Source organism: Bos grunniens, chromosome 23, assembly GCF_055505025.1.
Source record: "Bos grunniens cultivar Pamir isolate PY7600 chromosome 23, Bosgru_T2T1.0, whole genome shotgun sequence".
Lineage (NCBI taxonomy): Eukaryota > Metazoa > Chordata > Mammalia > Artiodactyla > Bovidae > Bos > Bos grunniens.
Window position 1 is genome coordinate 52984989 of NC_141187.1, and position 17129 is coordinate 53002117.

A 17129-nucleotide genomic window follows, 5' to 3' on the forward strand; every position below is an offset into this window, starting at 1 on the left:
GTGCCCAGCAGTTAGTGATGCTTGTAACTCGGTCAGTGGGTCTTTATGTGACTGTGTAGCCACGTAATTAAACCAGCAAGTCAGAGGAAAGGCTGGAGTGGCGTTTGCACTGGTATGTTTAGTGGCAGTGCATTTAATTTTATAATTGCTTCAGTTAAAACTTCCCACGATGGACTGCTGGAGCATCAGAGCCCGGCAGCCGTCTCTGACTCTGAAGGGAGAGCCAGTGAGCAGGCTCAGCGCCGCGCTGCGGGGCGCCCCGAGCAGCCGGGAGAGGGGGCGCCCGGCCGTCCCCGCCTATGCCCGGGTTGGGGTGCTGAGGACTGACCGTCCGGCCTCCCAGGCGCAAACCCATCAGTGCGTCTTGTCTGCTGTGCTTCTCCCCTCAACTTTTCCACTGGCCAAAAAGCAAACTCAATTGTTTGGGGTTAGGTTAGGGTAGGGAAAAACATTCTTAGTTGTGGAATAAGGAGATTTACAGTTTTAAATGTAAACCCCCCTCAGGCCTCCGTGTGCGCCTCCCAGTGAGAACCGTTTGTCTGCACTGATGTCAGCGACTGTTTAAAACTGTTTATTTTTAAAAGGAATCTTTATTTTTTATTAAGGTATGGTTGGTTCGTAATGGTGTGTTAGTTTCCGGTGTATAATTAAGTGATTTGTATATAATAGAACTGAATATATATATGTATGTATACACACACACACACACACACACAGACGTTTTTCCCATATAAGTTACTACAGAACGAGCGGAGCTCCCCATGCAGTGCAGCAGGGCCTTCCTGTTTACCCGCTCTTCGTGCAGTAGGGCGCACGTGACACTCCTAAACTCATAAGTTACTCCTCCCCCAGCCTTTCTCCACGGGTGACCATAGTTTGTTTTCTGTGTCTGTGAGTCTCTTTCTGTTCCGTAAATACGTTCATTTGTAACATTAAAGCCTCTGCAATAAGTGGTGTCACGTGGCACTTGTCTCTGGCTTCACTGGGTAGGACAGTCTCTAGGCCCATCCATGTTGCTGCAAGTGGCATTGTTTTGTTCTTTCTTACAGCTGAGTAAATATTCCGTTGTGTGTCTACCACATCGTCTGTATCCATTCTTCCGTTGATGAACATTTATGTTCCTCCCGTGCCTTGGCTGTTTCATATAGTACTGCAGTGAACACTGGGGTGCATGTGTCTTCTCCAGTTTTGTTTTTCCTCCAGGTGTATGTCTAAGAGTAGGATTGCTAAGTAATATGCTGGTTCTGTTAGTTTTTTAATGCAGGGGTCTCTAGCCTCAGGGATCTAATAATGCCTGATGATCTGAGGTGGAGCTGATGTAATAATAGAAATAAAGTCACAATAAGTGTCAGGCACTTGAGTCGTCCTGAAACCATCTCTCCCACCCCCAGTCCATGGAAAACCTGTATTCCATGAAACAGGTCCCTGGTGACAAAACGGCCGGGGCTGCTGTTTTACGGAACCTCCACGCTGCTCTCCACAATGACTGCACCAGCTCACACTCCCACCACCAGTGTGGGAGGGTCCCTTTCCATCATACCCCTTGCAGCATTTATTGTTTGTAGACTTTTTGGTGATGGCCATTCTGACTGGTGTGGTGATACCAAATAAAACCTAATTAAACTTAAAACCTTTTGCGCAGCAAAGGAAGCCATAAACAAAATGAAAAGACAATGTGCAGAATGGGAGGAAATATTTAGAAATGATGCAATAGACAAGGGATTAATCTCCAAAATATACAAGTAACTCATACAGCTCAGTATCAAAACAAACAAACAAACAAACAAATACCACAAAACACCCAATCAGAACTCCAGTCAAAAAATGGGCAGATGATCTAAATAGACATTTCTCCAGAGAAGACACAGATAGTTAATAGGCTCATGAAAAGATGTTCACCATCACTAATTATTAGAGAAATGCCAATCAAAATGGAAACTAATACTTCTTTTTTAGTTTAAAGAAAAGTAAACTGTAGAGGGAGGTTATGGGGAGAGAAGCCCCCTTTCTCACCAGGCGCCAGCCCCACCCTCGGGCCTCGGCTGACTCTCCTGCAGAAACAGCCCAGAGGCCCCACCTCAGCACAGACGTGGCGCTGCGTGCGCACAGTGCTCCTCGCCGTCACGCACGGAGGTGGACCTGCAACACACACCACCTGGTCTTGTTCTGAAAGCCTCTGACATCATAGTTCTTATTTCATCCATGTAATTAAATAATGGAAAATGATTAAAATAGTGGTATGTGTGAAAATGATGTGATACTTGCTTGATAAGATATCTAATAGTGAATACCCACAGCATTTCTTGAAACTTGGAAATTAATCTTCATATTAAATTAAGCTGATAATACTGTTGTTGTTTTGTCACAGTTAATTGTTAATTTTTTGAGATTCTTTAGCAGACTGAGAATTCCTTCCTGGTAGGGAGTGTGTTATAGTCTTTCATCTTTAGCATCTAAAACAGTGCCTCAGTTCAGTTCAGTTCAGTCGTTCAGTTGTGTCCAACTCTTTGCGACCCCATGAATCGCAGCACGCCAGGCCTCCCTGTCCATCACCAACTCCCGGAGTTCACTCAGACTCACGTCCATCGAGTCAGTGATGCCATCCAGCCATCTCATCCTCTGTCGTCCCCTTCTCCTCCTGCCCCCAATCCCTCCCAGCATCAGAGTCTTTTCCAATGAGTCAACTCTTCACATGAGTTTCAGCTTCAGCATCATTCCTTCCAAAGAAATCCCAGGGCTGATCTCCTTCAGAATGGACTGGTTGGATCTCCTTGCAGTGCAAGGGACTCTCAAGAGTCTTCTCCAACACCACAGTTCAAAAGCATCAATTCTTGGGCGCTCAGCCTTCTTCACAGTCCAACTCTTACATCCATACATGACCACAGGAAAAACCATAGCCTTGACTAGATGAACCTTTGTTGGCAAGGCAATGTCTCTGCTTTTGAATATGCTATCTAGGTTGGTCATAACTTTCCTTCCAAGGAGTAAGCGTCTTTTAATTTCATGGCTGCAGTCACCATCTGCAGTGATTTTCATGTGATTTTCATATTAAACATGAAAAAATTTTTCTAGCCTATCTGCTGTTAAACAGTGCCTACCTGCTGTTAAACATTTACTAAATGTTATATTAGTTTCAGGTGTACAGCATAGTGACTGATATTTTGTAAAGACTGTTCTCCATTTGTAGTTACTGTCAAGCCTTGGTTCTGTTCCCTGTGCTGGACAATGCATCCTTCTAGCTTATTTGCTGTGTGCATAGTTGTTGGTAGGAAACGATGTAGAAGACTCTCTCTGATACACCTTAGTAAACACACAGAGCTCCTCTTTAAAACTGCCTGTCGTTTGCTCGCCGGCGATACTCTGGTGCTTCGAGTCTGTCTTCTTAAGCAGCTTGAGCACGTGTGTCCGTCCGTCCTGCCCCGTCATCTCTGGGCCACTTTTGCTTCGTTGCTGCAGTGGGGAAGCTCAGTGTCAGTGAAGGTGCAGTGTCACGAAGGCCTGTTAGGTGCAGCTGAAATGGGGGCTACTTTCTGCTTTTTCTCTAACAGAAGCTAATTGACAAGGCCCTTTTTGACTGCTTGCATAACAGTCCATGAGAATCTCTGACTTTATGGAAGAGGTATTTTTCGTATAGAGATATTCTGGACCAGAGATTGGCCAGCTCTGGCTGGTGCGCCCGGTCCTGCCCACCTGCTGGTGTTCGTGAGTGAAGGGTCACGGGAGCCTGGCCATGCCCAGGACTCGCACATCATCAGCGGCTGTGTCCACGGTGGAGGCCTGGGGCCTGCAAAGCCCCAAGAGTTGACTCTCTGACCCTTTAAGAAAACATCTGCTGTTCCCCCACTTTCCACCCCCTGGGAACAGCTGAAGCCTCAACAGTAAGAAACATTCAACTGTGTATAGTATGGGCTTCTCCCAAGGCAGCAAGGTAGTTTTATAGAAAGGCTTCCAATAAACATGAATCGCGTTGAGTTTGTGGTTAACCCACCTGCAGCAGGATTCCTGCAGCATGTTGTCAGCTGGGCACTGAGAGGCCCCCAGGCGACCTGGCGGCTGGGCTGGTCCTGCCGGGCACACGGCCGCTGGCTTCCCCTGCAACATGTGTCTTTGCTTCCTCGCAGTCCTGGTGGTTCTCTGGAAGGACGCTTTTTTACTTGGTCACGTGGTGAGCTCACAGTAGCTCTGAAGGTGGGTGGGGTTGTTCTCATTGGCGCAGAAGTGACTGCTTAGCGTCCCTGATCTGCTGGAGACACCTGTGATCAGAGGCGGGCCTCCCCCTGCTCGCTTTTCAGAGGTGCCACATGGCTCATGCTTCAGGTTTGCTTGTAAGAAAGCGGAGGCCCTTGAGTTTCATTCACAGCACATTAACAGCGAGTGATAGTTCACTGTCTATCAGTGTGTGCCATAAAAGGGTGGCAGCGTATCACCGCGTGCTCGCATCGTGCAGTGGTGTTCAGACACCAGCACAAGCTGTCACTCGTACGCACTCAGCCCTTTGAAGTAAAAATGGACTATTTTTTTTAAATTAAAAGAAGAGTTGGTTTACTTGGTGGAGAAATGCCACAAAACTGGACATGCACCTGAAAACCTTCTACTTCTCCTTTTGTTTTTCTAGACTTGAGCTTCGGCGTCTGTTTTACTTACGTATTTCTACGTGTTCTGACTGCCACACATGTGGCAGTGGTACCACCTTACTCCTGAAGACACAGGTTTATATGTTCCCTCTTTAGGAAGTAAAGGCTGTGCTTATTGTCTAGAACTATTACATTTCTGTGAGGAAAGTATCACATGCAAAGAATCTTTTTGTTTTTGTTGCTCTTTCTTTGGAAAGCTAATCAGAGACTGATGTCACAGAGCTGTTAACTGTAGAAATTAGACTATGTAAAAAATGCTGAGAAGTTTTAAAATTACTTTAAAGTAGCTTGTGAAGAGAAAGTAGCTTCTTTTCAAATATATCGGTTATCATGATAAAATATGAGACTATTCTATAGATTAGAACATTGAAAGCAAGCCCACTGGGAAGGTCATTGTACTCATGAGCTGTTTTTGCTGCAGCTGACATGTTCATTCAATACTCTAAAGATACTTGTAGACATATTTTGACAGACTTGTTAAACTTACACATTTCTCTCTGTGTATGTGGTAATGCATACACACTTCTGTTTTTTAAGATTTCTTAATGTAAAAGTACATAGTGGCCCATGAGGTGACACTGTTTCTCTGAAAGAGCTTTCAGGGGGCAAACAGCGGCCGCCCACCTGCGTGTGCTCCCCCCAGAGGCGCTCAGGATCCTTGAGGAGGAGGAGTGTAGTCTTCTCATCCCATTTGTCTCATTACTGAAGAAGCTGAAGCGGCATGAGGGTGAGGTGTTCAAGGTTCTCGGCACTGACTGATGTCAATGCAGGGCTGGCACAGCCCTGGGGATGGAGGGTCGACCTCCACATTGCTTGTATCTGTAGAAATCGCCCATGGTGACGCTTTGGAGTAGGCATTGGAGCAGGTCACCCCCAGAAGCAGAGCTGGGCTTCAAAATGGAATGAAGCAATGGCTCATATCTTTGGTGAAAGATGTGAATTCTTTTGGTTAAATGCAGTGTGCCTTTCAGATGTTTAGTGGAAATGATCATAATGAAACATTAGATTTATGACAGTAAAATACAAATGTGACTTAAAGTAAAAAACTGACCTTGAGCTGGCCTGGAGGAAAAGCAGAGCTCGTGCAAAATGCGTTACAACCCCGTGCGACAGTGCGCAGTGGTAAAGCGCCTTAAGTACGCCCACGGTTAGCAGCTCGACTCCGCACATGCGTGGTGTCCAGCGACTGCTTAGGAGCGGAGACCTTTTAGATGCTACAGCACATTCCTCTAAACACAGGCTGCATAAGAAATCATATATATATCTAAACACAGTATTCACCTGACTGGGAGACTCTGGAAGGTTCGTGAACTTGTAGTTTTAAGGTTTAGACTTGAGCTTTTTTTTTTTTTTTTTGCCAAGTATTTTGCTTTTTAAAATGTCTTAACTATATTAACATGTTAATCTTCAGATTTTTAAAAACTATAATTGCGAGAATTAACTACTCAAACCATAGTAAAATTTTAGACAGTTTTCCCCTTTAGTTTTCTAAAGATTGTTCTTTATTCATTGCTGTAAATATAAGATTAACCCTCCAGACTAGAGGTTCTCCACTGGGATGGGAGCGAGGTGGGGAGAATGTGACCTGCCCCCAGAGGACATGTGATTCACCTGAAGACGCTTTTGGTTTTCACCCCTGGCGGGAGGGGTGCTGGGTGCTTGCTGCCAGCACTTGGCTGGGGGCAGGGATGCTCCTAAACAGCCCACAAGCACAGGTACCCCACGGGCAAGAGTCCCCGGGCGCGTGTCGGGGTGACGGCCCCAGAGGTTGTCACCAAATCTAGACGAGTGTCCTCTCAAGAGCAGCAGCTTCTTTTTCTTAATGTAGCACTTTTACTTTGTGGTCAGTCCTTCCTGCTGCTGCTGTTGCTGCTGTGTCGCTTCAGTCGTATCCGACTCTGCAACCCCAGAGACGGCAGCCCACCAGGCCCTGCGGTTCCTGGGATTCTCCAGGCAAGAACACTGGAGTGGGTTGCCATTTCCTTCTCCAATGCATGAAAGTGAAAAGTGAAAGTGAAGTTCCTTCCTAGAGTTTAGCAAATGTTCACCTAAACACAGGAGAAAAGAAATCTGATTTAAATAGTTCCCTGTAAAACTGTTTAGGCCTTAGGTCTTGGAGGTCAGGCCTGAGTCAGGGAAGCCTGAGACCAGAGGAGTTTCTTCACGGCTCTTCTGATCAGCTGGGGATGAGCTCTCACTTCATAGGGGCCCATTTCCACAGCCCACGTCCAGGGTGGGTCCATTGCACTCCCTCCACCTCCGAAGTACATGAGCATTTTTATCTTTCGTTGTAAATCAGAGCACAGCTTTCCTTTGGGAATAAACTGTGGATCCATGTCCTAGGCCATCCCTCAGTGCGTAGGGCCATAGTAACGTTTCTGTAGAGGCTCCCTGAGTATGAGAGTTTTCCTTTGAAATGATTCAAACTCACAGCTGTTTAATGCCCTAGGGGATAAGAGGATGCATGGTATACATTAAATAGTTGGAACTGGCTTGTATTTAATCCTGATGGGCAGAAAGCACTCCCCTTTCTGTATGTGGATGTCTATTTGTAAATAAGGTAATCTTTTTAAAAAATGACTTAAGTTAGTATTTGTCAACCTGGCTGGTAAATTTAAATTGCAGTGCTATAGACATACTAAGAAACATGGAAACCAATGTCACATCAGCCAACTATGTATCTGTATAGTTGTATATTAAGAGTGCTCTGCAGTTTTGGGTGAGCATCACAGCCTGAATTACCGAAAACAGCGCAGCCACGTGTTGTGAAATCCAGGCATGAGTAGCCACACGGGGGCCCAGCCCAGGCCTGCAGGCGCAACGCCGACCCATTCTACCTGCGTTCACGATGAGGTCACTGCCTGAAGCCCACACGAGGGCCCAGCCCAGGCCTGCAGGCGCAATGCCGACCCATTCCACCTGCGTTCATGATGAGGTTGCTGGCTGCTCACTGTGGCCCTACCAGGCTCCTGGTGGCCTCTGACTAGTCCTCTGGGCCCCTGTCACCCCTGTGGACTGTGACACTTGAACGTCACAGAGCTGTCTGCCTGTTCTTTTCTGCAGAAGATGCGGTGTAACTGATCGGACACGCTGGACTGTTTTTTCTTTTTAAGACTTTAGAATGTTACCGTCCCTTTACTTCCGGCTGTGCCGGCTCTGGGGCCCCGGGGGCTTTTCTTTAGTTGCAGTGCGTGCGCCTCTCCCTGTGGGGCTGCTCTGGCTGTGGTGCACGGCCTCCAGGGTGTGCGGGTCTCAGCGGCTGCAGCCTGCAGGCTCCGGAGCACAAGCCCAGAAGCTGTGGTGCACGGGCCCAGCTGCCCCGCAGCTCGTGGGGCCTTCAGGACCGGGGACTGCACCTGTGTTCAGCACTGGCGAGCGCCACCGAGCCACCAGCAGAGCGCACGAAGGACGCGTGAGGTGAGGCTTGGTCTCAGCGAGTGGTTATCACCACTCAAGAAAGTCAAGTCCCTTCTCACCCGCTGAGAGGACATTTCCAGGATTGTTAACACTGATTTTTTTTTTAAATTTTTTGCGATTTCTGTGGCATTTACATTTGAAACCAAACTGATGACTGTTGGGTCTCACGTAGCACGCCCCCCACCTGTAAGCTGGCAGTGTCCGCGGGGCCGCAGGCCACGCAGAGCCAGGCACGGGCCTGGGCCACGTGGCAGGGACTCGGGCAGCCCTCGGTCCTCTTCCGTGTCGGGACCACGTCCAGCTCAGGCTGTCTTGTGAGGACCGCTGAGCTGACCGTGCTGCGTACCCGTGGGGGCCGTGCAGGGGAGAAGCGGGGCGCAGGTGTGACACAGAGGAGCTCGGTTCCAGTGCACTGAGAGCCTTTGTGTGCCTCCCTGCCCCTCCCTTCTCTTCCCTCCTCCCGTGCTTCCCTTGCTGAGTCCTGGAGGCTGGACTCTGGACACCGACCACCCCCAGACCCTGTCTGAGGGAGTGGCCCTCGGAGCGGGGCCCTGGCAGCCGCGGCCTGAAGAGCGTACATCCCGCGGGGCTGCCAGCCAGAAGTATGTTTGAGCCAAACACTGAGAACCGATCGTGATGTTTACAGATGGCTTAGAGTGGCCGCCGAGGCGTCCGTGCGTTGCAGAAAGAAGAGATGGAGGAGGTCCTGGAGAATCACTGGAACCACAGGAAAAGCTATTTGCAAGTGAGATTCTGGAAGTTAAGCCAGTGAACGTTTGAATTAGGGAAGCCAAAAACAGATGATGATGAATATGGAAGAATTATGGATAAACACCAAAGGCCTGTGTGAGACCCTTGGGAAAATTAATGAAACCTTTAAGTATTTTTAAAAACGGTTCACATATTTTCATTAATGGTCCTGTGAAGTGCAAAATGTTTTGTCAAAGAAATGCAAACCAGAAAAAAAAAAAAAAAAAACCTGCTGTACATTTTGGTGATACTAAGAAAAAAAAATACAATTATTGTTTAAATTTTATTATAAGATACATTGCAAATTTTTTGTCAAATGGCATTTTCCCCCAAATTTAGTTTGAGCCAAAGCTTTCTTTTTCCTGTTTTGTTTTGAGCAAAAAAGGCTTTGCTCCCCTTTTTCATTGGCTTGGATTCAGGGGAGGACCCAGGAGTCATCAACCGCTTAGATCCAAGCCAGCCTCCTCCACTTATGACAGGGGCAACTTCGGCAAGTCCTGTCATCTGTCTGAGCCTCAGTTTTCTCACCTGTGAAATGGGAGGATGACTGTCTTCACTTAAGGGACTGTGATCTTGGGAGGAAGTTCTATAAGTAGGGTTATTAGCGCACTGTTACATCACCCCTGCTGAAGGTGCTCTGGAGAAGGGACGCCCATCTGTGGCCACCTCACATTCAAATGCAATAATCATGAAGGAATGGGGGAGACTCATGAAGGGAGAGGTGACTTGTCTTTCCTGAATAAGTTGGAGAAGTTCAGCTCTCAGACCTTGTTAAGGGGTGATTAAGGTAGGCGAGATGTGGTGAAGTGTCAGTAATTTCCAGAATACCGGACACCACGTTGCGGTGGGAAGTGTCCCGTACGCGTTTATTTTCAATTCCCAGAGTTCAGTTAGAGACCAAACTCTGAGCAGAAATGATTCTTCTAAAGCCATGTTACTCTCCTAAGCTCATCCTTCGCAGAGGAAAACTCTTTCTGTAGAAAATACTGGTGGTAAAGAAAAGGAGGGTGGGGAAGGAGCTGCAGTAAGCAGCCGGAGGAAGCGGAGCATTGCGTGCAGCCAGCCGAGGACGACTCGGGGCTCGATGGCGGCCTCTGGCCTGGGCGTCCGCGGTCCCGAAGCATCGTGGCAGCCGGCCGCCCGCCTGCCTGTGAGGGGCGCGGCGGAGAGCCCACGGCACAGCGCGGCTCCTGAGGCTGTGGCCCGGGCGTGAGGGCGAGGCGCGCTGGGGGCTTTGCCTGAGCCGCTGACGTCCTTTCCGCTTGGTCAGACGCTTGCCCACGCGCGCGGCACGCGGTGCGGGCTTAGCCCACGCGCAGATGCGGAGCCGGCTGGCGGCGCCCTCGCTGAGAGCCGAGACGCACAGCCGGTCTGACCCAGGAGGGCTGAGGGCGGCACCAGCTTCGGGCTGTTAAAACAGGAGGGGCCTGTGAGTCTGGGCCGAGGGTCTGAGAGCGCGCCCACGGGGCTCCACTCTGATGCCGGGAGCTGGGGCGGGGCCCCTCCCCACGCGCGTGGGGAGCGCTGTCCTCGGGGAGGGTGTGCTGCTCCTGCAGCTTTGGGGCCAGCTGAGCTCTGGGGCAGGGTGTGGTGCCTGTGGTTCCTCCCTCAAGCTGTTAATGCCAGGACGGTGAGAACTTCAGACAGGAGGCTTTGAGAATATCCAGCATTTCCCACTGGGTCAGTGGAAGTCGGCCCAGCTGCTTCTCTGATCTTGGTAGTTACCGGCTGATGGACCCCTAGGCTTCCGGTCCTGGGTCCGTTCAGGAAGTTAGAGCTTAGGCTCAACCTCTCAGCAGACCCTTCCCGTCTTCCTACAGCCCTGGCTGAACGGACACTCCCAGGTGTTGTTACACAGACATTCGTGGTCTGCATGGACCTGATTGATGGGTCACATCAAAACTCCCAGAGTGGGCCAAAGTTGATGTTGAAGAAGGCTTATTTCTGCCAGAACAGGCTGCTGCTAAGTCACTTCAGTCGTGTCTGACTCTGTGTGACCCCATAGATGGCAGCCCACCAGGCTCCCCCATCCCTGGGATTCTCCAGGCAAGAACACTGGAGTGGGTTGCCATTTCCTTCTCTGAAGCATGAAGGTGAAAAGTGAAAGTGAAGTTGCTCAGTCGTGTCCCACTCTTCGCGACCCCATGGACTGCAGCCTACCAGGCTCCTCCGCCCATGGGATTTTCCAGGCAAGAGTACTGGAGTGGGGTGCCATTGCCTTCTCCGGCCAGAATAGGCGTATCATTGCAATAACACTTGCTGAACGTCTAGTAAGTTCGGGGTGTCTGAAAAGGCACCAGAGACGATGTGCAGAAGGATAAGTAGCCCATAACGGCCGCAGGTGAGGAAGTGCGACCACAGTCCGACCGCAGAGAGCACTTCCTGGCCGTGAGGAAGGTGGGTGCTCAGCAGCATCTTACCAGTGGAGAAGGGGAAGCCCCTGTGCCCACAAGACGTTGAGGAGGCTGCGGTGAAGTCCACAGGAAACGTCTCAGCCCGGCCCCAGGTCCCTCTTAAAACCCTAACAATGGATTTGTGCAGAAGGAGCAAACCTCGTAAAGAAGACGGAGGTGATCCTCAGAGGAGCTGTGAGGTTTCTGTTGGAGGAAGCCGGGCTGAACGTGGTTGCTGCGAACCTCAGCGTGGATGTGAGGCCGCGTGCACGGCCCTGGGATGGTGCTCACAGGAGGGCCCGGTGGACGATGCAGCTGAAGTGTTTCCTAAGCCTGCAGACACGGCATCTTCTTATAAGAAAGAAAATCAGGCAGTAACTGAAAATATCCTTAATAACAAGTATCATCTGCTCTGCTGGGCCCACCGACTCAATGGACTTGAATCTGAGCAAACTTTGGGAGATAGTTAAGGACAGGGGAGCCTGGCGGGCTGCTGTCCACGGGGTCACAGAATCGGACGTGACTTAGTGACTGAACAACAAACTTCTGGGCCCAGCACAGTCGTGAGCTAATAATACACCATTGTGAAAAAATGACACATAAATGCCCCTCTAACTGAACAACGCAGGCAAATACTGCTAGTTAATGAAGTTCAGTGGTCATGAACGTGAGCTTGCTTCCTGGAATGGGCGGTGAGCAGTGGAGTGGCCACGTCCGTGGGAGTGGACGGCACCTGCCCCGGGGCTTGTGCCAGCCTGCCGTGCAGAGATGTCGCTTGCTCTCCGCTGTTTGCTGGGGCCCACGTTTGCTCACTGTTCTGTATAGGAACTGGACCCCAAGCACAGAGGGAGATGACCCTACAAAGGGGCGCGTGGCCTCCACGTGTGAACCTTTGTCTTGTTCCTGTTGCCCATCAATGAAGGGCTTGAAGCAAAGCCTTTGGGAGGTTTTCTCACTTTGCAGTCTCTGCACTGGAATGCCTATAAGCAGATGCTGGCCTTTTAAAGTTACCTTGAACGTGACATTTCCGTGAAGTGGCTGTGCTCCGCATCTCAGTGGTCAGGATGGTTCTGAGCCGAGATGGAATCTCCGTGGTCACGAGCGACCCTGGCCGGGGAGAGGCACTGCCTTCCTGATGCACCACGTGCCCCTTCCTGGGCGCAGCCCGGACGCGACCCAGGTCCACAGGAGAGGAGTCGTCTTTTAACGTTAACAGATCATTTCAGTACAAAGGATTTTGTACAGGGTTTCAAAGGATGGTGTGCAAGTCCCTGTGTGGCTCCAAGGCGTGTTTCCTCCTGGGAACACTGCGTTCCGGGGCGGTCGCCCCGAGGGTTGAGTGCCCAGGGCAGCCCAGGACAGGAGGGTGAGCATGCAGGCACGTGAGGAGCCGGCTCCCCGGGAAGGGCAGCGAGCACTGGAACAAACAGCAGAGCAGCCCGCGCCTCTCTCTTCAGCCCACATTTATGACGAGCTGCCTGGAGCTGGTAGCTCACGCCGTGAATGGGCCTCTTGTCCACCGGGTCCCCGCAGTCAGACGCTGTTGCTCTTGGCCGGGCTCGCAGCACAGGAGGTACGGGCCCTCTGATCTCCGCGGTCTGCGCCGCTGGCCGTGACCTTCCCGCGTCTCCTCTTTCTCCACCCCGTCTGCACCGCGCCTGGCCCGGGCCCTGCCCGGCGGGGCAGCCCGGATCCCTGCGGGGTGGGACGTGGGCTCCGCGGAGGTTGCCAGGGGTTCAAGGAACATTGGAACGATTTCTGTTTGCCGAAGAACGTCATCCAAGCTGTCTCTATGCTTTATCTAATTCCAAAAGCCTCTCAATCAAGAGCGTCTGGATACAGTGCCGGGCAGCGGGGTAGAATTTTACTGGAGGTACCGTGGTCGCTTTTACCCTGGAGGTACCGATGGGGACGGCTCACACGCGTGTGTGTGTGTGCTCACACAGCCCCGGGCACGGGCAGGCGGCCTGCTCCAGTTCCCCACACTCAGAGCTGCAGGGCTTGCGACAAGTGCTCGGCCAGAGAAGAGGTGACTTTGTCTTGTGGACGATGGAAGAGCTGTCCCGGGGACCTGGGGGCTCCCGGCGCGTCGTCCCTCGGAGCCGCTCGGTCTCCCTGCGCTGTCCGCTGTGGCATTGTTCAAAAGGCTTGTGGAGTGGTGCTCTGTGGGAGAGAATGCGCTTCACCAGATAATCTAGTTCTGTGATTCTCACTAAGTGTGCGGTCTTCACGTCTTCCGGTTTACTGCTGGCAGTTAAAGGTGTGTGCTTTGTGAATTTTGTCCCGTCTTCTTTTCCTTCAAGTTTTGTCTTGAAGGTATTTGACTTGGGGGGTGTTATGTGGGTGCTTTGTGAGATGAGATTAGAAAGTTTAATAGAACAAGGGCTTGGATGTCCGCACACACATACTCAAGGATCAAACACGGGAACAGAGCCAGGGATTTGGGGTCTGGCTTGGGCTCCCCCCTGAGCCTGAGTGTCCTGCTCCCCAGCTTCTCAGTGGGTCCTGGTCATCAGGCCTCACAGGAGGTGAGGCCTGGCAGGAGGGAAAGGCCCAGAAAAACAGAGTCCTCTTGAATTTCATGAGTTTGCCTGTGCGTGAAAAAATCATTACAGATAAGTGTATTTGAGCCAGAAAAATAGCGTGAGCAAGATAGACCGATTTCAGGTTTTTACGTATTTTTTAAGTACAGGTAGTCAATGTACAGACATACTCCATACGAAATAAAACAGTAAAATCAGTTTTCTGAATGTGTAAAGTGGAACTAAGTGTGTCCAGCGTGGCTGGTTGCTCGCGTTGTGCCCAGGTGTGCGGAGCAGCAGGTTCTCCCTTCAGGTCTGGCTGGTCTTCCCGGCAGCCCTTCCCACTGGCAGGCGGGGGGCGTGAGGGACAGCAAAGCGCCCGCTGGTTCCGCCCACCCACGAGTGGTGACCCAGGAGGCCTTTCACCACCCAGCCTCTGGGGGGGCTCAGTCTGGACCTTCCCGTGGAAGTGGGGACAGAACCCTGTGCCCCTGGGGCTGGAGAAGGTGAGGGGAGACGGCAGGGCGGTATCTCTGTGCACCCTCGACCGGAAGCAAGCAGACCTTCCCCGGAGACGACCGTCCTTGTCAGACGTGCCCCCGGCTTCCAGCAGATTATTGCTCACCAAGAACTGGGAGTGCCACCAAGTGTGCCAGGAAGCAAGTGAGTCCGAATCCACAGAGGAGACGAGATCAGTCACCAGTGAACTCAGAACTGTTAAATCAGAATATAGAACTCCAGGGTGTGTTTAAATGAAAAATCGTAAAATGAAAAATCATAAAAAAACAAACAAGATCAGAATATGAAAAATACCTAGTAGATCTGCAAAGAAGCAGAGAGGACTTTAGATGTAAAAGACTATTTAAACAAAGAGTTAAATGTTTGACTTAAATACTAGACACCGAGGAGAATGACATGGCTCTAAGGAAGTTACCCTGCATGTTGCAGAGACAGGCAGAAGGAGGAAAATTATTTTAAAAAGAAGTGAAGAGATTGTAAGGTAACATGGGAGGGTCTAGTGTTCTTTCCCAGAAGGAAACAGAAAGAAGAAAATAGAGTGAAGAGGAGGCAGTGCACGAGGAGGCCCAAGTGTCGCACAAACACGGGAAGGCTCCGCGGGCACCGAGCAGAAGCCGCATCTGGACGCCTGGACTCCAAGGGCTGAAGAGGGAGAGGGCGTCGTTAGTCTCCCCGGACGAGAAAGGGGAAGGGCGCTCGCGCTGGCCGCACTCTCATCCAGGACAGACCAGCGCCAGAAGGCGTGTGTTAGTGCCCGCACTGCTGGGAGGAGCAGCCTTCAACTTGGGGTTGTGAGGACTCTCAGAATCAAGCCAGACAGTTCTCCACTTTGAAGGAAATTTTAAAGTATACATTTTAAGAAGAAAGGAAAGGATGCCAGAAGAGAGATTCAAGAAGGTAGGATGAGAAGGAAAATTGGTACAGATGGGAATATGCGCAGCCTTTCCAGTTCAAAATTATAAACAGACCTGTCTTCTCTGAAAAGAGACCCTGGGAGCTATGCAGAGCAGTCAAGAAACCTGCAGAGTTAAAGCTGAGAGGAACCTGACTTTATCACCTCCAACCTAGTACAGCTGGAGACTGTTAGGCACTTTTGCTCAGGAAAGGTACGTGATCACCCTTACCAGTGGCTCAGCAGTGAAGGATGTGCCGCAGTGCAGGAGACAGGCTCAGTCCCTGGGTCGGAAGATCCCCTGGAGGAGGAATGGTAACCCACGCCAGTGTCCTTGGCTGGAGAATCCCACGGACAGAGGAGCCTGGCCAGCTATGGTCCATAGGGTTGCACGGAGTCTGATGTGACTGAAGTGACTTACCAGGCACTGATAAAAGTGACAGAATTAAGAGTGACTCCCAGGGCGTGTGGACCTCTCTGGAAGCCTCACCCTTTGCCTCCAGTTGGAGCTGAGAGCTGAAGCTCTTTCCGGGGCCTCAGGTGATGTCCCACCCACTCCCAGCCTGACCCCTCGGGGCCCACCTGTGACCCGGGCGGTGTGTGCAGACTCAGCTTTGAAATTCAGTGAATCGTCGTCATATTTTATCCAGCATAGTTTGGTGTTTTTTAATGGGGCGAAATGGGGTTTTAATGGAGTTTTTTGTCTGCTATTTGCCACAATAAAAGTTCTGAACTTTTCATTCCGTCAATGCTAGAAAAGCTCCTGATCTCAATCTCAGCTAATATTTGGACTAAAACTCATTTTGATTGGTTTCCTTCTTATTAGTATACACTTTTGTGTGTATTCTGTTTTTCCTTGGCTAATGAATTTATCTTGAAAAAGTAACCTACAACATACAATATAAGAGATGTTTATCGGTGCTTTGGGTGTGTAAGTCCACCCGCCTGCCTCTGGCTGTTTACTTAGATCTATTCTCATTCTCAGACTTCCAAAATCAGAGAGTTAAGGGACTTAGTCATGAACAAACTAAGAAATCTGGACCTCTCGTTGAGGTTGAATTACAGGTACCGTCGACTTTGTAATGTAGTAATTGTGGTAGTAGGCGACACATTGAGACTGCGTTAGTCACATTCACCCGGAATTTCCGAAGCATCGACCTGCACGGGCAGCACTGTTGCTGTCCCCGTTTTACAGACCGGACGCGACGGGCCTGACGCGCCTGCATCTGTGATGGCTCACGGTCTGCAGCGCCATGTGCCCGGGTGGGCGCCCAAGGCGTGGCCTGGCAGGTGTGCCTGTCCAGAGTGCCACGTGGTCTGGGTGGCAGGGCCAGCGGCCAGCGGCCTTCGGTTGTCAGTTCACTGGGCCGACTTTCCGTTTCTTGGTCTTCATCCTGGCTGAGGTCTTGTAGTGAAGGCTATTGGAAATCAAGCATGTATGTGCACACTTACAGGAGTTCCATTCTCTGTGTGTGTACCAGCACAGCCACACCAGCGACCCCGTCCAGGCAGGGCGCCTCCTGCCTCGTGGCAGGCTGGTGCCAGCAGCAGTGGCAGGAGCCAGGGGGCGGCTCAGGCCGGGCCGTGGGCCTCTCCTCCTCCATCTGCATGGTGGGCCTGGCTGGACATTGTGCCCTCCAGGCCTCAGCCCTCAGGTGAGTGGTTTCATATAGTTCTCTCCAGAAAACAAGAAGCTTGTGTAATGAGTGAAAATGAAGTGCATGCGTGCGTGCTCGGCCGCTCAGACGTGTCCCACTCTCTGTGACCACATGGACTGTAGCCCACCAGGCTCCTCTGTCCATGGGATTTCCCAGGCAAGGATACTAGAGTGGGTTGCCATCTCCTCCTCCAGGGGATCTTCCCGACCCAGGGATCGAACCTGTGTCTCCTGGCATTGCAGGCAGATTCCTTACCACTGAGATCCAGGCACTCAGCTCTATGGAAAGAACAAATTGAAAAAAAAAAAACAATCACTTTAAGCCTCTCCCAAGAATTAACTAGT

The 17129-nt window shown here is 50.7% G+C and overlaps 1 protein-coding gene across 11 annotated transcripts in view; it reads left to right on the top strand.

The window, feature by feature from the left end:
* GMDS (GDP-mannose 4,6-dehydratase) overlaps positions 1 to 17129 on the top strand; it is a 434715-nt gene that overhangs the window by 192995 nt on the left and 224591 nt on the right. The gene's annotated exons all lie outside the window — the stretch shown is intronic.